The sequence below is a fragment of the Medicago sativa genome, chromosome 2, assembly GCF_051527215.1.
Source record: "Medicago sativa cultivar Bolivia chromosome 2, Bolivia_mono, whole genome shotgun sequence".
NCBI classification, from domain to species: Eukaryota; Viridiplantae; Streptophyta; class Magnoliopsida; order Fabales; family Fabaceae; genus Medicago; species Medicago sativa.
Window position 1 is genome coordinate 2,387,990 of NC_140750.1, and position 23,706 is coordinate 2,411,695.

General features: G+C 36.7%; 1 protein-coding gene, 1 long non-coding RNA gene and 1 pseudogene across 3 annotated transcripts in view; all 3 read right to left on the bottom strand.

Moving 5' to 3' along the window:
* Positions 1–23,706, bottom strand: part of LOC146943561 (uncharacterized) — a 64,331-nt gene that overhangs the window by 34,492 nt on the left and 6,133 nt on the right. The gene's annotated exons all lie outside the window — the stretch shown is intronic.
* On the bottom strand, positions 14,773–18,392 carry LOC146943564 (cationic peroxidase 2-like; annotated as a pseudogene). Its single transcript, XR_015027978.1, has 2 exons — positions 17,134–18,392; positions 14,773–16,934 (listed from the first exon to the last, which is right to left on the bottom strand). The product of XR_015027978.1 is annotated as a cationic peroxidase 2-like (transcript).
* Positions 19,824–22,984, bottom strand: LOC146943565 (uncharacterized). The gene is made up of 2 exons (XR_015025610.1): positions 21,993–22,984; positions 19,824–20,174 (listed from the first exon to the last, which is right to left on the bottom strand). It is a non-coding gene; the product is annotated as an uncharacterized LOC146943565 (long non-coding RNA).

A 23,706-nucleotide genomic window follows, 5' to 3' on the forward strand; every position in this document is an offset into this window, starting at 1 on the left:
ATACATACATATGAAGAAAAAAAAGACTAAATTTATTAAAAAAGAGTCTGCTGGGGCTTGAACCCAGGTGAGGGAAGCAAAAATTCATAGAGACAACCGCTAGACTATGGAACTTTCTTTGTCATGTACCCAACATTGAACATATATAAAGTATTATTTATGGCCTTGCATATTAAAAAAAAAAATTCGGGCCCCCAAAAATTCGAGGCCCGGTGTCATAGCCTCGCCTCGACGGGCTATGGGCCGGCCCTGGTTAATTTATATGTTTGCAAGACTATGTTAATTTTATATATCGCCTCAGCCGTGATGTTATTTTCAATCATTTGTCATTTGTCACATGATCAACCTTCCCTCGGTGTTATGATCAACCCCTAGAACATGATCCTCCCCATCTACTAGCTCATCCGCCTCCTCAGTGCCATGATCCTCCCCCTGTGCAACGACATGATCAACTCCATACTTTCAATAATATCCGTACAACGCCATCTGAATGGCCCCCAACGTGAATCCAAACACGTTGGTGAGCATGCACTATATATATTACTATTTACCTATGTCACCCGTGCGAAGTTACCACCACATCATTAATGAGGGAGCAACGTCATTAAAATTGTTGTGGGTTTAAAAAATTTCATTGACTTTTTTTACTAAGGGGACCAAAAAGCTGGTCTTAGAAAGAAAAAAAAAGTAGACTAAAAGTTCAAAAATATGTAAATAGGAGGATAAAAAATACATTTAAGTCGTATTCTTTTTAATTTAATTAAATAGATACTTACATAGATATAAATATTGTCTAATAGGAAGCCGTAGAAAAACCATATCACGACACTCACAGTACGCGAGAGTGATAATGTGAATGGCATGAACCGCACACTCGGTCTTGTATCTCAAAACGATTGATACATAAAATTAGTGGCAACCTTGCAATTTTAAATTTATAAAAATGATGATGGTAAAGTTGACTTACCACAACGCTCAAGGGTGTCACAAAGACACCGATCGATACAGATGTACAAATCCAACCAACAATACTGACGTGGTAGATCGTAGGTACAACAAAGTATGTGATAATAAAAATCCGCGCAAATACCCACATTCATACCTGCAATGAGTATGATGGGAAGTCTCTACAATTAAAAATAAATAAACAAATATAACTTAATGAGGAATATAATTAATAAAAATTAGAATTTATAAGTATAAAAGTAAAAAATGTTATAATTTAGAATTTACCCCAGCAAGTGCAGGTGTATAGACTATATATATAATGAGATATATAGTCTCAATAAAGCATCCAAAAGAATTGATCCCGTAGTACAGCCAAAGAGTACAGCTAAATAAAGCAACTGAGTATGGCAATGCTGAATACTCTCCCGTGCTTTTCATTCTATATTTTCTTATGAAAGTAGGGCTGCAAAAGCAAATAGTGTATATTCATGTCAAAAAACGAAAAGAAAAGACAACTATAAATCATAATTGAACAGTGGATGAATATAAAAAAGAAAATTAAAAGTGTGATTGTTGTTGCTTCTGTTTTTTTTGTGGGGTATATTTTTTTTTTAAATGTTAACGAGTGCTTCATAACACTCTTCAAAGATCTTAAATAATATGATTTTACGAAAATATATAGCATTTGCTTGCATCAACTCGAATGCAACAATAGTGTGGAGATGAACATTGCCACCAAGTATGGCAATATAGAGAACTCTTTCGTGCTTTTCTTTTTGTATAATGTTATAAACGTCCGGTTGTAGTAGCATATTCATGTCAAATATAGAGACAACAATGAATCGAGTCAACTCAAACAAAGTTCAGAATTCGACTCAATTATTAAGACATTGAACTTGGTTCATGAACCAAACGAGATGAACTTTAGCTGAAAATTAAGTTTGTTAACTAAATGAAATGAACTTGAACTATATATAAGTCCACTCATTTTAAGTTAGCTCGATTATATGTATGTGGGTGAGTTTGTGCGCGCGTGTGCAAGCGAACATACGTGTCTTTGGAATTACATGTACTAGTTTTAGTGTGCTTTTGCATCATTGTTTTTGGTTTTTTGTAGCTTGATATGTGTTTAGTTTTCTATATTTATATTTGTGTTTGTCTTTTAAACAATATAGATTTATGATAACTTTTATTTTAATCCAACTTTTCCTTTTTAAAGAAAAGTTAAAAGGTCAAAGATATAGAAGAAAACAATATATTTTAGGAAAATGCTAAGAATTGGGGCAAGGTAGAAGACACTTAGCAAAGGTCAAAGACATAAAAAGAAAGGAAATCTATCAGACTATCCAATACACGCGAATTTATCCCGACCTTTTTTTTATTCCACCAAGTTGTTTTCCTTTTTTACTTGAATAATGCTGATTGTCCCGAGAGCAGATTTCAAGAATTTGTCCCGAGCGTGTATTCACCCCACTACCAGCTTTTTTTTTTTTTTTTGAGAGGACCCCACTACCAACCCCACTACCTCCTTGTATTGTGGAAAAGCATGGGTTTTTATTGGTTCAATTGCTGTCGGGATGGTTTCGGGAAATACTGTTTCGGGAGATATAGCACTGCTGTTTTTACTTCCACCTTTTACCAACACTTCCCATGTAATCCGGCCATGTGCAATTTTTATTGGTTAGTTTTTATGTTTGTGATGCTTTCGGGATCAATTAGTCGCTGTATTTAGCAAAGCTCAGAAAGAAATCTATCAGACTATCCAATAGCATTAACTTTCAGGTATCCGACTTTCGTGACTTTCTCACCTATTTTTCTCTTTAAATTTCTTCTTAGATTCAAACAGAAAATGAAAGAACGAAAGAATATACACTATTGAACAGTGTAGCCGCACTATGTTGAACAGTGGATGAATATACACTATGATTGTTGTTACCACATTCATACAACAGTGGAAAACAGAAAAGAATATACTACTTTGCAATAGTGTATTTACCTATTAGGCGGAACTTGACCTATATATAAGTCCACTCATTTGGTTCATAAGTTAGCTCGATTATAGGTGTGTGGGTGCGCGTGCGCGAGCGAACATGCGTTTCTTTGTGGAATTACATGTACTAGTTTTAGTGTGCTTTTTTGCATCATTGTTTTTAAAGCATGATGACAAACACTGAAATCTTGAATAAACCTGATCGAGATACATGTACTAGTTTTAGTGTGCTTTTTTGCATCATTGTTTTTAAAGCATGATGACAAACACTGAAATCTTGAATAAACCTGATCGAGGACACTTTATGACCGTACTATGTCAAAGATCAGGTTCTAAACACAAAATCTTTTTTTTTAAAAGTATATACGATATGTTGCGAGTAAAACTTAGTATAAACTAATTTACTCTTTAAAAGGCATTTTTTTTTGTGTCTTTTGATTGTGGATTAGTTTTTTGTATCTATGTTACATGATTTTGGAATAGAGGTTACATGAGTTTTCTTGTATGATTGTGGAATAGTGATTACATGAGTTTGCTTATAATTTCTGGTACTTTGATTTTGAGTGTAGTGAATATGGCATGCTTATATGACTCCATGCAAGAATTTCTCGCTTATATGTTGATTTTATAGGGTGTTTATATGGTATTTTGAGTTTGATATTGATGAATCTATTTTAGAATGTTGATGCTTGTAATTTTTCCTCTTTTAATTAGTCTTAAAACGATTAACAACACTTGTAAGATGAGTTAACTGTTGCAAAATAAACAATGGCAACAACCAACCACATCTATCAGTTTCTTTTTAGTTAGGTTGATCCTCCAACGTTATTCTTGTTTATTCACATTCACACTTTATTGTTGTTTCTGTTCAACCATTTAACCATGATGAAAAAGTATACATATAAATTGAACAAGATCATGTATATATCATCATTCAATCCAAGTTATATTCTTATATTTTAGTCGATATTTAACAATTTAAGGTATCTAAGAAATTAGATTTGAACCATTAAAATAATTAAGTTTTTTTTTTGTCCGTAAAACCATAACTCAAGTGACAATGTCAATGTCAAAGTTGTTATCAATGGTTTTTAGTTTTTACCACTTCGTTTGAACCAAACCAAACTGACAAAGAATGAATTGGTTTGTTTTGATTTAATCCAAAACTTACGAAAATATCACCAACGACAATTAACTACAGTTCATGAGACTTTTTAAATCGATTTAAACTTATCTAAAAAATGACGAACGACAATTAACTACCATTTAATGGCGAATGACACTTAATTGCCGTTCAGCTAACTGCAGTTGCATTTTAGAGCGATTAGAGTGTTTCTGAAGAGCAACATCCATTATTAAATCTGAAGGTGAGAAAAACACAAGAAGGGGGGGTTGAATTGTGTTTTGAAAAATTCTTCGTTTCTCTAAACAACTGAATACCCTGATCAGAAGCTAAGTGAGACAGCTTCTGAAGTGATGATCAGAATCTAAATGCAGCGGAAAAAAACAGAGAGAGAGAAGAAGAACGACACAAAGCAATTATACTGGTTCCTTCCACAATCCGGAAGTAGTCCAGTCCCCCTTGCACTTCCAAGGAGATTTCACTATGAGTAATATCTGATTACAAATGCTCAAGCACACAAGCAAGAGACTTCCTTTGCTCAAGCACACAAGCAAGAGACTTCCTTTGCTCAAGAACACAATCAAGAGACTTCCTGCTCAAGCACAAATGCAAGAGACTTCCTAGCTAAACAAAATTACACAGAAAATTGTTTAAGGTTGAACACTTGATATACAATCAGAGGTGCTCACAATACAAATCAGATACAGACTCAATGGACTTAAGAATTTCTAAGATATGACTTTGAGACACAGAAATTCTAAGTGAATGCAGAACAATTTCAGCAGAGGTTTGGTACTTGTGAAAATCTTTGTGAGTCTTTCGTTCAGAGTTCATGCATTACCAATTCTCTAGGTCTTCACTCCTTTATATAGAGGTGTGAAAGAGACGTTGTGAAATTGCCAGCACACCAAAGAGTCGTTGTTGAAGCTTGATCTTTCACCAATGATCTTTTGCCTGATTTGGTTGTTGTCCTATGAAGAACAAATTTGAAATCCATTCCTTATCCAAAGGAACATCTATGCAGGCGAAATCGTATTCTGGAGCTGTTTTCTTGTCCTGTAGCGCGGACACAAAACAGAGTAGTGGAGAACGTGGTTGTACAATTCGTACAAAGTACAATGTCAACGCTTTCGTCCAAATTGCAAACACACGCCTTCAAACACCTTTGAAATGACCGTTGCAAACTCCACTAATCCTTTGTTTGTGTTTTCGAATCCAATAGACAGCTTTTGCATTGATGATTCTTCAATTCTTGATTCTTTGCAAATCCAGTTGATATTCAGCTTCTGGTGAAATGGCTTCTGATGAGGCAGCTTCTGATGATGCAGCTTCTGATGATGCAGCTTCTGATGATGCAGCTTCTGATGAGATGACTTCTGCAGCTTCTGATGATGCAGCTTCTGATGATGTGGCTTCTGGACCTCTTGTCTTCAGGAGCACTATTCTTCAGGAGCAGCTTACTTCAGGAGCGCTATTTCTTCAGGAGCAGCTTGTCTTCAGGAGCGCTTTTTCTTCAGGAGCAAGTTGCCTTCAGGAGCGTCCAAGCTTCAAATTTTTGTTGTTTCCATAGCTCTTTATTTGCTCATTCAGAACCAATGATGATGTAACTTTATAATTATGGTCCTGTACACTTGAACAAATATTAGCTAGTCCAATTTACAATTTTTAATACCTTGTTATCATCAAAACCCTTTAAGGTTCATTGTTAAACACATTTTGTTCCAACAATCTCCCCCTTTTTGATGATGACAAACAAAAGTATTTAAAATTGATCAATTGTTGTTAATCTAATTAACAAGTTGACTTTGGGGTTCTGAGGTTTGTAAGCTCAGAATCTGAGGTTTGTAAGCTCAAACTCCCCCTGAGTCTGATAGTCTTTAAGGTGAGGTTTGTAAGCTCCCCCTAAGTTCTATCCAGGTTAATTAAATTCATTTTTCGCGCAATAATATTATCAGAGCTTAAAAGCAAAATTGAATCATTGAAAGAATTAACTTATAGATAAGAAGAATGGTTCAATTAACTTTACTTGAATTTTGATACTCCTTCGTTCATTCATAGCTTATACCAATAAGGTAAAAAGATAGAAGTTTTTCAAAAATTTCAAATGCCATTAATGGGGCTCAGAGCCTTTAAATACTTGTCACATATACTCCCCCTTTTGTCATTATCAAAAAAAAATTAAAATAAATCTAAACACAAAAGACAAAAAGATATGAGAAAAACTCAAACATGAGAGAGTATACTAAGCAATGAACTAAATAAATCAGAGCAAAAATCATGTATATTCAATTGTCAGAAGCAGCTAAACAGTCAGAATCAGTAAGCATTCAGAAGCAAAAGAAATAAGACAAGATGATTTCAGAAGCAAGGACTAAGAAAATAAAACACACAACAAACAAAAAGTAAAACACAAGGGTGTGCAACTAAGGGTTGGTTTGATGTTGTTTCTTCATTTCTTCCATTTCTTCAATCTTCTTCTTCAACAGTTCTTCAAGTTGTTGTTGCCTCTGAAGAAGAGCTTGTTCCCTTTCTCTAGCTTCTTGCTGCTGCTGTGCCATCTGTTTCTTCAGAAGCTTACACAGCCTTGCTTCTCTGGTCAAGTAATCCGTTTCAAAGAAGAAAGGCTGGTTTGCCAGGAGCAGTGTAGAGCTTCTTACTCTCAGACTCTGATTCACTTGCTCCATTAGCCGTCTGACTGAAGCTTGCTTGACTCTGATGCATTTGGCCTTGATTTCTTCAATAACCCCAGCTGCCCGGTTCTGAAGAGATGCCCAGGAGTCTTCATATGCACCTGTGAGATCAATTGTCCTTCTTTGATCCACCAGATTATGCATCTGACTCAAGATTGTGAGAAGCTCAGAATTAATATATCCAGATTCCAGGATGTTTGTGGGGGGATGATCAAGGGTTTCAAGATCAGAATCACTGATTTCTAAATCTTGAATAGGGTTAGGAACTGGAATGGTAAGGTGTGTTTGTGTGTTTGAAGATGTAGGCTGGTCAGAAACAATGTGTGTGGTGGAGGTTGAGGCTTGAACGTTGACTAGAGAGATGTCAACATCCATGGGAGTTGGTTCAGGAGAGTGTTCAGGTAAAGGTTGAAGTTCGGTTTCAGTTGGTGGTTGTTGTGGTGAAGTTGTTGTTTGATTGTTGAGTTGGGGGTCAATGATGGCTACTGGTGATTGTGGGGGTGTTGTGGGTTTTTGTGGTTCAGGTGGTTGTTGATGGGGGTTTTCTGAAACAACATTTTCAGAAGCAGTTGCTTCTGAAGTTGTTTCAGAGGCTTTTTCTGAAGTTATGTCTATGGGTAAGTCACCTGAATAGTGTAGAATAAGATTGTCTAAGACAGAAGTGTCTTCTATTGGTTCAGGTACAGATGGTGAAGAAGGTGAAATGGGGATAGGGGTGACTGGAATCTGGATTACCTGATCTGCAGGGCCAGCTTCAGAAGTGATAGTACTAGGTACTTTCAGAACTGCTTCTGAAGCTTTAACAGCCACTTCCTTGACTTCTTCTGACTTCTTCTTGAAAAATTCATCACAATTCTCCAGTCCTGAAGCCTTGAGTCTTTGATCCCTCTCCAAATTGTATTGAGCTTCTTTCCTTTTTAACTCAGCTAGCATCTGAACAGCTTGCCCATCAGCTTCTTTCTCCATATCAGAAGTTACTTCAACCATTGGAGTGAAGGTTGGTTCAGATGCCTTCTTCTTGTGCTCATTTGCCTTTATCCCATCAAGAACTTTATTCAGATGCTCTTCTGTGATGATGGACTCTGATCTGCCCTTACTTCTTTTTATGGGAATAGAAGCAGCCCTAATTTTCTTCTTCTCCATTCTATCTGCTAACTTATCAGCAGCGTATTCCTTAGCCATCCTTTCCATGGCTGGAGTTACTTCAAACATAGAGTTTTTCAACTCAAGAGGAGCTTTCTTCTTCTTCAACTTGGGATCAGCTTCTTCTTTCTCTAACTCGTCCAGAGCTTCATCCAACTTCTCTTTATGGTAGACAGTTTCAGTCTTTCCTCTCTTTCTCTTAACACCTTTCAGTTGCTTTCCCTTGTCAGCAGCAGCTCCAGATGCAGTAGCACTCTTAACTTTCTTCACTTTAACAGGAGCAGCTTCATCCTGAGTGCTTGCATCTTCCTCCAAGATGTACTCAGCTACTAATTTGGCTAAGATTTCAGGGTTGCTTTCCTTAAAGATGGGAGGAAAGTCTCTGATTATCTCAGTCTCAGCAGTTGTCATCTCTAACCACTTTTCATCTTTAGGGGCTTCTTTGAAGAACTTCATAGAGTGTAAGCTCCTGCTACTGATAGTCCTTTCAGCAGTAGAGACTTCGAAACATTTATCAGAAGCACTCCTTGTCCTTTTTACGAACTCCAGCACCCTTCCTTGATGAAAGATTTCAGACAGCAATCTTCCATAGGGTACTTGTTTTCTTCCTCTTGTAATGCTTTCGTTTATGGCCCAGCAGAGATGATCCATTACATATCTTGAGAAGTTTATCTTTTCCAGAATAGCCATGAAGTAAATTGCTAGCTTCTGTTGATTGTTGGGTTGGTCAGATCCTCCTGCTCTTTGAAAGAAGCAATCATTACTGAATTTCACCAACATCCTGTTGTGAATCTCCATTTCAGAAGGCTTTGCATCTTTCTTCCCACCCAAAAGAGTGTTGTAGTAGCCTTGTAGCAGGACATCTTCCTTCCTGACTATTTCTTGGAATCTTCCCTCTGCATGCCTTCTACAAGCTTTAGCTATAACTTCCTCAGTGATGGTTATAGGAATGCCCATCACTTCAGACCTTATTTCTAAGCTGTCAAATGATGTAGGATTCATATCCATGACCATTTTCCCTTTCTTTGACCCAGCTTGTTTGCTTACAACTTTTGCAGGCTTTTCATTGTACACTTCAGCTTTTAACCAAAAGTCCTTGACCAAGTTCACATATGTTGGCCCATTTAGCATCCTGAAATACTCAGACAGTTCCTGTGTCTCTATCAATCCTTCCATGTTTACTTCGTACTTCTTGAGTGAAGTGAAATCCACTGGTGACTCTATTTGAACTATCAAGGATTCCCATGGAATATCCATAGTCTTTTCTTTGTAGATGGACCCAGATTCTGATACGCTTTGCTTGTTTGATGTAGATTCTGAAACTTTTGAGCTTGATGATGCCATTTGATGATTGACGAGGATTTGAAGAAGATGAAGATTTTAGGGTTCTAAGTTTGAGAGAATGCGCTTACTTCGCAAAAGGTTTGAGAGCAAATGTGTTTGTTGTGAGTGAGTAGTGTGTGAATTGACAAAGTGTTAAAAGTAAAACGATTGCAATTCAAAAGAGACAAACAAACATAACATTAATGACAAAATTGGGGGCGCGTGAAAAGTACTTTCAAAGCTTTAAATCATCATTGCCCTTTTTAGTTATACACCAACACATACAGGCCACGTAAGAAGTTCACAGAGTAACTACCAAGTTAGTGGGCCAGAAGTTACTTTTTGAAAGGTAACTTCCAACGTTTCCACTAATTCAACTATTCAGAAGCAACAAATCCAGCTTCTGGACTTCAGATGCTGACGTCATCATCAGAAGCGAGTTTTCCTCAGAACCTCAATAAAGAGCTTCTGATGGACTACCGCTTCTGAACTAACTTCAGAACCTAAAATCCTATTCAGGAGCAAGCAAGCATTTAATCAGATACAAAGTGCATGTTCAAATTTTTCTTTATAAAATCAAATCTTTCAACAGTTAAAGGCTTAGTAAATATATCAGCCCATTGATTTTCAGTATCAATGAATTGTATATCTAAAATTCCTTTTTGAACATAATCTCTGATAAAATGATGTTTGATTTCAATGTGCTTTGCTCTTGAATGCAAAATTGGATTTTTAGACAAACAAATAGCAGCAGTATTATCACAATAAATGGGAATACTGCTAGCAGTTATCTGATAATCTTCCAACTGATGTTTCATCCAAAGTAGTTGTGTACAACAACTTGCAGCTGAAATGTATTCTGCTTCTGCTGTAGACATAGCAATAGTTGTTTGTCTTTTGCTAGCCCAGGATATAAGATTATCACCCAGAAATTGACAATTGCCACTGGTTGACTTTCTTTCAATCCCATCACCAGCATAATCAGCATCACAGAATCCAATTAGCTTATAATCTAAGGATTTCCTATAAAGGAGTCCAAGATTAGTTGTTCCCTTCAAATACCTGAAGATTCTCTTGACAGCAGTCATATGAGATTCTCTAGGATCTGATTGGAATCTTGCACACAAGCATACACTGAATAAAATATCTGGCCTAGATGCAGTGAGGTATAACAAAGAACCAATCATACCTCTATACAGCTTCTGATCTACTTTAGCTCCTTCATCTTCTTTGCTTAAGGTGCACGTAGGGTGCATTGGAGTGTTCATCACTTTACAATCTTCAAGTTTGAACTTCTTCAGAAGCTCCTTTGTGTACTTTGATTGATGAACATAGACTCCATCTTTGCATTGATTGATTTGAATGCCCAGGAAGAACCTCAGCTCTCCCATCATGCTCATTTCAAATTCATCCTGCATTAACTCAGAAAATTCCTTGCAAAGAGATGCATTAGTAGAACCAAATATTATATCATCAACATATATTTGCACAACAAGAATATCTTTCCCAAGGGTCCTTCTGAAGAGTGTAGTGTCAACCTGTCCTCTTTTAAAATCATTTTTGATTAAGAAATTACTTAGTCTATCATACCAAGCTCTGGGAGCTTGTTTCAAGCCATATAGTGATTTTTTCAGTTTAAAAACATGGTCAGGATATTTAATATCCTCAAATCCAGGAGGTTGCTTAACATACACTTCTTCTTCTATGACACCATTGAGAAATGCACTCTTGACATCCATCTGATATAATATTATGCCATGATTAACTGCATAGGAAAGAAGTAACCTGATTGCTTCCAATCTTGCAACTGGAGCAAACGTTTCAGTGTAATCAATGCCTTCTTGTTGACTATACCCTTGTGCAACAAGCCTGGCTTTGTTTCTTGTTACTTCACCTTGCTCATTCAGCTTGTTTCTGAATACCCATTTTGTTCCAATAATGTTCTTGTGCTGAGGTTTGGGTACCAGATCCCACACATCATTTCTTTGAAATTGATTCAACTCTTCTTGCATAGCTAGGATCCATCCATCATCTGAAAGTGCTTCATCAACTGTTGTAGGTTCAATCATTGAGATTAGTCCAATCATTGACTCTTCTTGTCTGAAATGTGATCTTGTTCTTCTTGGACTATCTTTGTTTCCAATGATTAGCTCTTCAGGATGTGAATACTTGTGTTTGAATGTGTTTCTGGGAGGATCTTCTTGATGTGAGCCATCTTGTGCTTCATCAGAAGCAGTTTCATCTTGCGCTTCTGATGTGGGTTCAGCTTCTGGACTATCTTCAGATTCAGCTATCTGATCAGGTTCTGGAGTAGCTTCAGGAACCTGTATCTCTGCAAAACTTTCACCTTGCTTTGAAGTTTTATCTTCAAGCTCCTTGTCATCAAATTTAACGTGCATAGATTCTTCAACACAGAGTGTTTCTGAATTATACACTCTGTATGCCTTTGACCTTTCAGAGTAACCTAAAAAGATTCCTCTTTGGGCCTTGGCATCAAATTTCTTTAGGTAGAGCTTGTTGTTCAGAATGTAACAAGTACATCCAAATTGATGAAAGTAAGAGATATTGGGTTTTCTTCCTTTAAAGAGTTCATATGCTGTTTTCTCCAAAATAGGTCTAATATAGATCCTGTTTTGAACATAGCATGTTGTATTCACTGCTTCTGCCCAAAAATGTTTTGGTAAATTGTTTTCATGAATCATGGTTCTGGCCATTTCTTGTAAAGTTCTATTCTTTCTCTCTACAACTCCATTTTGTTGTGGTGTTCTAGGAGAAGAGAATTCATGGAAAATTCCATGTTTTTCACAAAAAGCTTCAAATGGCTCATTTTCAAATTCTCCACCATGATCACTTCTGACTTTCAAAATTTTTGATTCCTTTTCAGATTGAATTTGAGTGCAGAAGCTGCTGAATACATCACACGCAACATCTTTACTCTTTATGAATTTCACCCAAGTCCATCTGCTGTAATCATCAACAATGACTAATCCATATCTACTTCCATATAAGGATGCAGTACTCACTGGTCCAAATAAATCAATATGGAGTAATTCTAAAGGTCTTGAGGTTGAAACAATGTCTTTGGTTTTAAAAGATGATTTCACAATTTTCCCTCTCTGACATGCACCACAGAGTGCATCTGAATGATAGTCAATGTCTGGTAGCCCTTTCACAAGTTGTAACTTACTAAGCTTAGAGATTAATCTCCAGTTAGCATGTCCCAACCTTCTGTGCCACATCCATTTCTTATCATTCACTGATAGTAGGCAAATCACCTTCTGATCAGCCAGTTCAGAAAAATTGATTTTATAGACATTGTCAACTCTCTTTCCTTTGAACACAATGGATTTGTCTTCCTTGTTGATTACTGTACAGTTGGGTTTTTCAAAAAGCACATCATAACCATTATCACAAAATTGACTAATGCTCAAAAGGTTATGTTCAAGACCATCTACCAACCATACATTATTAATTGAGGTAGAGGAATTACCAATAGTTCCTGTACCTATGATCTTGCCTGACTGGTTGCCTCCAAATTTCACATTTCCTCCCTCTTTCATTGTTAGGCTGAGGAACATGGACTTGTCTCCTGTCATGTGTCTTGAGCAACCGCTGTCTAGGTACCATGATCTTTGCTTTGGCACTGCTCTTAGACATACCTGCATCATTGACATTTTTAGATTTAGGTACCCATTGTTCTATGGGTCCTGGAAGGTTAGTACTTAAGGCTTTACTCTTCACTTCTTGTACCTTCTGCTGTGAGTTGGGTTGCTTCTGATTAACCATCACCTTAGGTTTTGGTACTTCAGAAGCAGTAACTGTCTTCTTCTGAAACTTAGACTTCAGAACCCCAGATTTTGGTTTCACCATACTCTGAGGAATAGGTTCTGATCTTTTCAGGATCCTAACCTTTGAAGTTTTGGAATCAGATTTGATCATAGCCTTTGACTTAGAGTTCTTTGGCTTTGAAGTAATCTTAGCTTTAGAACTAGAAGCTTCAGGTTTTGATTGAACAACAGTTTCCAACTCAGCCCCTTCTGGTACAAAGAATGTTTTCAGACCCTCCTTGATGCATTCACAACAAGACTTTAGATTGGTTTTATCCAGTTTCACTTCTGGGAAACCAATTCCTCTGCCATTGTTCTTGTAAATGCTATAAATCATAGAAGCCACTCTGCTTCTGTCAATGCCAGATATAATGAAGTCTTCAAGAGCAATTTCATGATTACTTAAAGGTTTTTCATTACACTTTTCTTGTAGCTTCTGACATAAGAACCTGAGCTGGTCTTCATATGTTTTACACATGAAGTCAAAGCCCCTAAGTCCTTGTTCAGAAGCTTTCAGATCCAATAGAGTTGATTTTTGCTGTTGTACCAAATCAGCATATTTTTCTTTTAAATCCTTCAACTCATTGGTTCTTACTTCAAAATGTGTAAGAAGTTCTTTAAGTGACTCAACAAGTTCATCTCTGGGAATTTTGGAATATACCTCATTTTCATCTTCTGAGTCTGAATCTGATCCAGCTTCTGAAGTTGCTGTTGCTACCAACCCAACAGCTACCTTTGCATCTTCATCAGCTTCCTCTTTATCAGATCCAGATTCACTACCCAAATCATCCCAGGTTGCCATTAAACTCTGCTTAATCTGCTTCTTGAATTTGCTTGGTTTGAATGTAGACCTCTTTGATTTGTCCTTTGACTTTTCTCTTTGAAGATCAGGGCATTCAGCAATGAAGTGACCTGGCTTCTTACAGTTGAAGCATCCCTTCTGATCTTCTTTCCTTGAGCTTCTGGAGTTACCCCTTCTGGAGAGAAACTTTCTGTTCTTCTTGGCCAGATATTGAAGTCTGTTTGAGAGCATGGCCATTTCTGCAGCATCTGGTTCAGAATCTGAACTTGACTGTTCTTCCTCTTCAGATTCAACCACTTTGAGAGCTTTTGATGACTTGCCTTTGGATGGAAGAGCTATTGATTTACTCTTCTTAGTAGACTCATGTTCATTAAGACTTAACTCATGAACTTTGAGAGAACTAACAAGATCTTCGACACTTAAAGTGTTTAAATCTTTAGCTTCCTCAATGGCAGTCACTTTTGGTCTCCATCTGGCAGGTAAGCTTCTGAGAATCTTGCTTACATGATCAGAAGCAACATAGCTCTTCTTTAGAATCTGTAGCCCAGAAACTAAGGTTTGAAACCTTGAGTACATCTCCTCAATAGTTTCATCATCCTTCATCTTGAATAACTCATACTGATGTACAAGCAGGAGAGCCTTTGCTTCTTTGACCTTCTTGCTCCCTTCATAATTTGAACAGAGAGAAGCAAACATAGCTTTAGCAGTGGATTTGTCACTCATCTTCATGTACTCTGCTTTGGGTATGGCAGTGACAAGAGCTCCTCTGATAATATGATGCTTCTTGTAAAGTTTCCTCAGTTCTGGAGTATGTTTCTTTCTATCCACAGCAGCTCCTTCTTCATCAAGGACTAAATCACCAACACCATCTTCCAGAATATCCCATAATTCTTCATCAAGGCTCATGATGTAACTGTAAAAGTTGGTCTTCCACCAAGAGAACTCTTCAGCATCTCCATTGAACTTTGGAACTTTTCCAACACTGGTTTTCTTACTATCACTATAATCATGTGAGACATTTTTATAGCTAGTATCACTAGAACCAGAACCATTAGGAGGAGGAGTAGTCATGTTTTTCTCAGATCTTTGACTGTTGCACGGTTAAGTGTTACACAACAGACCAAGGCTCTAGATACCAATTGAAGGTGAGAAAAACACAAGAAGGGGGGGTTGAATTGTGTTTTGAAAAATTCTTCGTTTCTCTAAACAACTGAATACCCTGATCAGAAGCTAAGTGAGACAGCTTCTGAAGTGATGATCAGAATCTAAATGCAGCGGAAAAAAACAGAGAGAGAGAAGAAGAACGACACAAAGCAATTATACTGGTTCCTTCCACAATCCGGAAGTAGTCCAGTCCCCCTTGCACTTCCAAGGAGATTTCACTATGAGTAATATCTGATTACAAATGCTCAAGCACACAAGCAAGAGACTTCCTTTGCTCAAGCACACAAGCAAGAGACTTCCTTTGCTCAAGAACACAATCAAGAGACTTCCTGCTCAAGCACAAATGCAAGAGACTTCCTAGCTAAACAAAATTACACAGAAAATTGTTTAAGGTTGAACACTTGATATACAATCAGAGGTGCTCACAATACAAATCAGATACAGACTCAATGGACTTAAGAATTTCTAAGATATGACTTTGAGACACAGAAATTCTAAGTGAATGCAGAACAATTTCAGCAGAGGTTTGGTACTTGTGAAAATCTTTGTGAGTCTTTCGTTCAGAGTTCATGCATTACCAATTCTCTAGGTCTTCACTCCTTTATATAGAGGTGTGAAAGAGACGTTGTGAAATTGCCAGCACACCAAAGAGTCGTTGTTGAAGCTTGATCTTTCACCAATGATCTTTTGCCTGATTTGGTTGTTGTCCTATGAAGAACAAATTTGAAATCCATTCCTTATCCAAAGGAACATCTATGCAGGCGAAATCGTATTCTGGAGCTGTTTTCTTGTCCTGTAGCGCGGACACAAAACAGAGTAGTGGAGAACGTGGTTGTACAATTCGTACAAAGTACAATGTCAACGCTTTCGTCCAAATTGCAAACACACGCCTTCAAACACCTTTGAAATGACCGTTGCAAACTCCACTAATCCTTTGTTTGTGTTTTCGAATCCAATAGACAGCTTTTGCATTGATGATTCTTCAATTCTTGATTCTTTGCAAATCCAGTTGATATTCAGCTTCTGGTGAAATGGCTTCTGATGAGGCAGCTTCTGATGATGCAGCTTCTGATGATGCAGCTTCTGATGATGCAGCTTCTGATGAGATGACTTCTGCAGCTTCTGATGATGCAGCTTCTGATGATGTGGCTTCTGGACCTCTTGTCTTCAGGAGCACTATTCTTCAGGAGCAGCTTACTTCAGGAGCGCTATTTCTTCAGGAGCAGCTTGTCTTCAGGAGCGCTTTTTCTTCAGGAGCAAGTTGCCTTCAGGAGCGTCCAAGCTTCAAATTTTTGTTGTTTCCATAGCTCTTTATTTGCTCATTCAGAACCAATGATGATGTAACTTTATAATTATGGTCCTGTACACTTGAACAAATATTAGCTAGTCCAATTTACAATTTTTAATACCTTGTTATCATCAAAACCCTTTAAGGTTCATTGTTAAACACATTTTGTTCCAACAAAATCTAGTCTGTTGTATTACTGAGTTATGTAAAGAAGCCAGATAAAAAGGACTTGTTGTTCAGAGCACTTTTATATGTATCACTTTATCCTCAAATAATAATTTTACACTTTCAACATATTTCATCCGATCAAGAAGAAGAAGAAAGAAAAGACTAAAAGTAAATATTATACACATAATGGCAAATATGCCAACAATACAAACTAATCAAATAAAACCACTTTTGAATTTAGTTGAAAGCAGAACATATCTTGCGAATTTCACCATCAACACCGGTCTTCACTCCAATGTTGCTCATCTTTACCATTGATTTTCCAAATTCAACATTTAATGTTAATCCAAGCAACCCTCTTAAACCCAAGTATCTTTGCACAAATGTCTTAGTGGAAGCATCATTCCATAGTGCTTGATCAGATTGAAGAATTGGAAATGGTTTTTTAACGTTTCTAATTAATGGTGGCTAAAAATAGAAAAAATAATTGATATATAACTTTGACGTTTCTAATAGTTGGTGGCTTAATTGGAAATGATTTTTAATATTGTTGTCACTAGTACAACATTTTCTAGTAGTATCTGTTCTAATTTCTAACTATCGTTTGTTCAGCAATTTATCACTATTAAAGTGAAATACTCAACATACAGTTAAGTTTGTTAACTACCAGAACAACAGAATCACTAGCAGCAAGGGTAACGATATCTGCACAAGAGACAACACCGGGGCATGCAGCCTCGAGTTTTGTCTTAGCATCATCAATAACTTCAAAACCACTTAAACCAAGGTTTGGAAATGCTGTTTACTCGGTGCCTAAGCTGGCAACGAGAACAGAAGCGTCACAACCTTGGACAAAACAATCATGGAAGTGCATCCTAAGTAAACCAGGAGCTAAAGAAGAATCCGACTTAATGTGGGATGTAACACTGTGGACTTAACAATAGATTCTGCTTGAGAACATGTACTTGAATAGAATCCTACATGTGTCCCTTATCGTTGTCCATGCACTAATGTGTTCCCAATACCAAAAACAAGTAAAATAAACACAACCTTAAACAAACTACCCTCCATTTATATTATATTTTTGTAAATGCTCTACAAGTGAACTAAAAAGGAAGCTTAATTAAAAGAAATGAAATATGTGTAGCTGTTTAGGTATTTAGATCATCTACCTTGAAGCTCTGGTGCTTGACCCTTGCTTTGTACCGCTAACATTCTGAATGAATAAAAGAGTGTGCAAGGGTCTCTATTTATAATGCATCATTACATAAGGGTTAAGAGAAGAAAACTATGGTTTTCCAACTAAAACGACTTGGAAAACAAGCAAAACGGCACTCCCTGGTTGTGCTCATGCGCATGGCGCATAGAGTGAGGGACATGGGTGCATGAGATTGTAGCCAGGGCTTCCTCATGCAATTTTGTAGTTTCTGTGCAGATTTTGTCGTTTCCGTTCTTTTTTCGAGCGTTCTTCCGTCTTGCAATGCCTTGGAACTTGAAATAAATTTTCTTCACTTTGTATTGCCTTCAAGAATCATTGATCTTTAATCTTCATATTCTTAATTCTTCATGTGATGTCTTGTTTTGCCAATTTACATGATTTCTTACTAAAAAGACTCAAAACGCGTAGTGGATTGAGCCGAAGTCCAGTCTGAAACTGGAAGTGCATTGCGAAGCTTTGCCTTTGGTCACAGGAGAAAGAATCGGATAAGAGCGATATTGAAGAATTTGTACCGCAGAACTAAGAGTTGTGGTGGTGCTTGAGTTGTCTCTAGCACGAGTAGACCGAAAACTGGCCATCGGAAAGTCGTAATTGTGACAGTTACATTTGTGAAAAACATTTATGGTGGTGGATTTGAGAAAATCGATAAGGAATCGCAAACAATTCTCATAGGCGGTGCCAATGTCTTATCCGAGAACAGAGCTTAAGACGGCGCAATCTCATATCTAGATTCCAAACTAAAATTCTCATATTGATCTTCTCACTATCTAGATTCAACGTTTTGTTTGTATCCATGGCAAAAGAATTAAACTTCCCAATAATTAATTGTGTTTATAAAAAATAAGTATTGATTGAATCCGACAAATTGATTATTAATAAGACATATATTTAGTTCATTAAATTAAATAAATGAAGGGTGAGGAGATAGAGTAACTCTTTAAATTACTTTTTTTTATTTTGAGGGGAACTCTTTAAAATTACTTTTGAAGTTGGTAGATCCTCCTCGTATAAAATAATATAGACTTGTTATGCCATCTCTCATTTATCCATTATTAGGTATATAACCCGTGCATTGCTTGAGTTTGATTATAAAAAGTAGCAAACTTGTTAGGTTTCCTTTAAAATAAAAATTTGATAGTTTTCTTGAATTATTCGTTGATTTTAAAATGAGTATTAAAATATTTTTACACTTATTTCTTTGTCAAATGAATATAAAATACAGAGAGTAGATAAAAAGATCACTTATGACACAAATAATGTGTCGCTCACCTATATTAAAAATCAATAAAATTGGATTTGAACTATAATAAAATTGAAAGATGGAAAATTGTCAAAATAAAAAGAAGAGGTGTTTTAGAGATGCCACACAGGGACAATCCAAACTTAAGGTTAACTCAAGCATAGTTTACGACTTGTTTTAATTTAACTCTTCAATAATTCTTCTAAAATCAAATTTAAAAGGGATAAATGATAGTCACACCACTTTAACGAAATAAATAATAAAAATAAATAATACTCACACCACTACGAAGATTGTAATGCAAACTTTATGGAAACATTCAAATCATATTACAACCATGTGCAAGAGATGGAATATTAAAAAACTAGTCTTATTATGCATACAAATTTTTCTTTTGTCGCATAAACTTACACAAAGAAAGACTATGTACATCAATTTAATTTGGCAGAGGAAAACGAGAAGAGCAATGTTCTTGAACTATGGAACAACAACAACATATCATGTTGAAATCCCCCCTACAAAAACATGTTGAAGTTAATAGTGGAACATACTTCCTCCGTCCCATTTTAATTGAGCATTTTGTTCATTTCACATGTATTAAGAAAAAATGTATAAGTGAAATAGAGAGAAAAATAGTTGAGTGTATTGTTAAGTATTTGTGTATTTTTCTACGTCATAAATGCAAAGTAGAATATATTGAATTGGGAATGATGAAAATAGTATTAATTAGAGTTATAATTGAAAAAAAGTAATTAATATTGTATTGAAAAATGACATAGGTCAATTTTTTTGGGACAATATTTTTTACAAATAACTCACTTATTATGGGACGAAGGGAGTAATAGTTTAAGTCTACCAACATTTGTAACACCCCGTTCTCCCAACAACGTAATATTAATTATTAAATCAGAGTAATCACACAACGGAGTGTCACACTACTTTTCAAAATTTCATAAATAGAAAATATCTATTTATTTAAATCCAACATTTAGAATATCTTAATAAACTGCAGCGGAATAATTCTTTAAAAATATAATTTCAACCAAAATTCAACATCAATGAAAATCTTGGCACAAAGGCCCCAACATAATTCAACTTTATTTTCAACAACGATAAACTCTAATAGCAAGTCTTTTCCAAAATATGTGATACATAAAAGAAATGAGAAGACATTCGCAACGATTTCCCCATCCTAGTATGTATCAGAGCCCTAGACACTGAGCCGACCAAACCTACAAGTCATCAGTACCTGCACATTACCCACGGTCGAGGCAACATATACGCAGAAGGGGTGAGAAACTTATCCAATAATAATAATATATAATTCAACAAATTAATGAAAACAACAAAGCATATCACAACAGGCATCATTAATAATGTATATGAATAAACACATAAGCAACGACATAATTATTTTCAGCAACAAGGTACATCAACAACAACAACAACAACAACGTTATCCACAACGACACCGACAACTCGACAATGCGACAACGACAACAACTCGACAATGCTACAACGACAACAACAACTCGACAATGCTACGACAACAACAACTAATGCATCATGCAGGTGGTACCAATCTACGCGCGTTGAATGCTAAGCATTCCAGGGCATAAGCCCCCAACAAATTGGATGGTTAAAGCATCCCAGGGCATAAGCCCCCAACGGGTGAATGATAAACATTCCAGGGCATAAGCCCCCAACGGGTGAATGATAAACATTCCAGGGCATGAGCCCCCAACAGATGTGAGTATGCAAATGGACTCAACTTGTGTATATCAACATACAACTCCAACAACGACTACAACAACGACATATGTGCCTACAACAATTATGACACACTCCCCAACTTCGACATTAGATGATACAACAACGTCAACAACGGAGAACAACAACATATGTGCCTACAACAATTATGACACACTCCCCAACTTAGACATTAGATGATACAACAACGTCAACAACGGAGGACAACAACATAGCATATAAATAAAATCAATTACATTCATCTCAAGGTTCAAAACATCCTTCAAAAGCAATTAAGTTTTGATCAATATCACATAATCCAAATACTCATAAAACATCTCAACTAAGTCCCTAACACTTAAGTTTGAAGTTGGGAAACCAACCATAAGTTTTGGACTAACTTGGGAATAGTTATGCTAAGTTTTCTTAAATTTTTCTGAAGACCCACCTGGACTATTTTTATCATAACTCAAAAACTATGAATCATTTTCATGTCAAACTAAAACCATTAGAAAGCTAACTCAAATATCTACAACTTTTATGTTTACACCGAAAGCTAATTCAACACGGAAAGGGGTGAAAAAGACACAAGAACGCAACAATCGAAGTTCTGACAGCACGCAACGAAAACACAACAAGCAGTCACCCATGAGGGGCTGCCTTGCTGCGCCCAGGCGTGGAAAGCTGCGCCCAGGCGTGGGATGGCAGTAGCCACCTGCGCTGCAGCTCTGTGCAGTCCCATTTTTTCGGTTTCACCGTTTCGTCCGTAAAAACCTAACCGTTACTCCGAATTCGATTCCGTTTTCGCCTACGCGTTCTATTCGACAAATCCTATCATATTTTACTGAAAAATCATATTTTTAAATCTCCAAAACAGCTTATCCTAGAATCACTTATTTCTCAAAAACACTTAAAAATCACTTTTTCTCAGAATCTCAACTTTTCATCCATTCTCATGTTTCTAACCATCAAACTACTTCTAATAACATTCCTATAGGATATCTAAGATGTGTTCATGATTCTCTCATCAATTCTACGGTTCTTCATCATCTAATCATCAATTCACCACCTTTAACCTAATTTCCAATTTTCATCAACCCAATTTCTGATCACCCAAACCCCAAAGTGATTTGCAACAATGTTTATAGGTTTATTAGACAACATACGGGATAAAACAACATATAATCATGCAATTCAACAACAAGTTTCATCATAATTCATCATCTAACATAACTTCTCAACCCTAAAAACCAAGAACAACAAATTCATCAATTTCCAAATTATATATTATGATTATTGAAAGGAATCCCACCCTTACCTTATCTCAGCAAATTCTACAGCAAAAACGATTGGATTCTCTCTTCCTAGCTCTTCTCCTAGCTTTCTCTTGGTTCTTCTCCTTTTTCTCTCCAAAAACCAGTTTTTCTATTGTTTGTACGTGAAACTGTTTATCTCTGCTTCTCTTTCTTTTTCTCCCAAAAATATAACTTCTTTCTTTTCATTTAACTCCCACTAAACTCTCATAATTACTAATTAACTCCCATTAACCAAAATATTAATATTTTACTCCTATTTTTATTTCTCCTATTATTTCTACAAATAATAAAGCCATATTCATTTAAATAATATACAACACATCAAATACCAAATAAATCATATAAAATTATATAAAACACTCAAACATCCACTAAAAATAATAGAATAAAAATGGGGCGTTACAACTCTCCCCAACTTATAGAATTTCGTCCTCGAAATATTACCTCAAGCAAACAACTCAGGATATGACTCCTGCATCTTACTTTCCAACTCCCAAGTAAGATTTTCACCAGTTGCTCCTCCCCAAACAACCCTCACTAGAGGTATCTCCTTGCCTCTCAACGTCTTCACCTTGCGATCATCAATCCTCAAAGGTAAAGTCTCCACCGTAAGGTTGTCTCTAACTTGCACATCATCTCTAGGAATAACATGTGAAGGATCCGCTACATACTTCCGAAGTTGCGACACATGAAACACATCATGCAAGTTCGAAAGATGTGGTGGCAAACCAACTCTATAAGCCATCGTGCCAACTCTCTCAGATATCTGATAAGGACCAATAAACTTTGGAGTCAACTTCTTGGACTTCAATGCACGACCCACACCGGTCATAGGGGTGACTCTCAAGAACACATGGTCACCCTCTTGAAATTCAAGGTCCTTCCTACGCTTGTCATGATAACTCTTCTGTCGACTCTGCGATGCTTTCATATGCTCTCTTATCATCTTGACCTTCTCCGTGGTCTGCTGAACTATTTCAGGTCCCAACACAACACTTTCACCCGACTCAAACCAACATAAAGGAGTCCTACACCTTCGACCAAGTCTTCTAATGATTGAAACAAGTCTTCTAATGATTGAATCGTTCTTTCTGACTGACCATCCGTTTGCGGATGATACGCTGAACTCAACTTCAATTGAGAGCCCAAAGCTTCTTGCAAGCTTTTCCAAAATCTCGAAGTGAACCTCGGATCTCTATCCGACACAATACTCGACGGGACACCATGCAACTTCACAATATTATGAATATAAATCTCCGCCAACTGAGCTACTGAATAGGTGATATTAATCGGAATAAAGTGTGCCGACTTCGTCAATCTATCAACAACAACCCAAATGGCATCATGCCCTCTTTGAGTGTTTGGTAAACTCGTCACAAAGTCCATGGATATGCTATCCCATTTCCATTCCGGCACATCTAATGGTGTCAACAAACCAGCAGGCTTCTGATGTTCAACTTTCGATTTCTGACAAGTTAAACAAGCATAAACAAATTGTGCGACATCACGCTTCAATCCAGACCACCAAAACAGTTTCTTCAAGTCATGATACATCTTTGTAGCTCCCGGATGGATACTCAAGCTACTTATGTGACTTTCTTCTAAAATCAACTTTTTCAATTCATTATTATCAGGGATACAAATCCTGCCTCGGAATCTCAACACTCCTTGATCATCAACCTGGAAATCACCATCTGCAGTCTGATTACTAGCAAC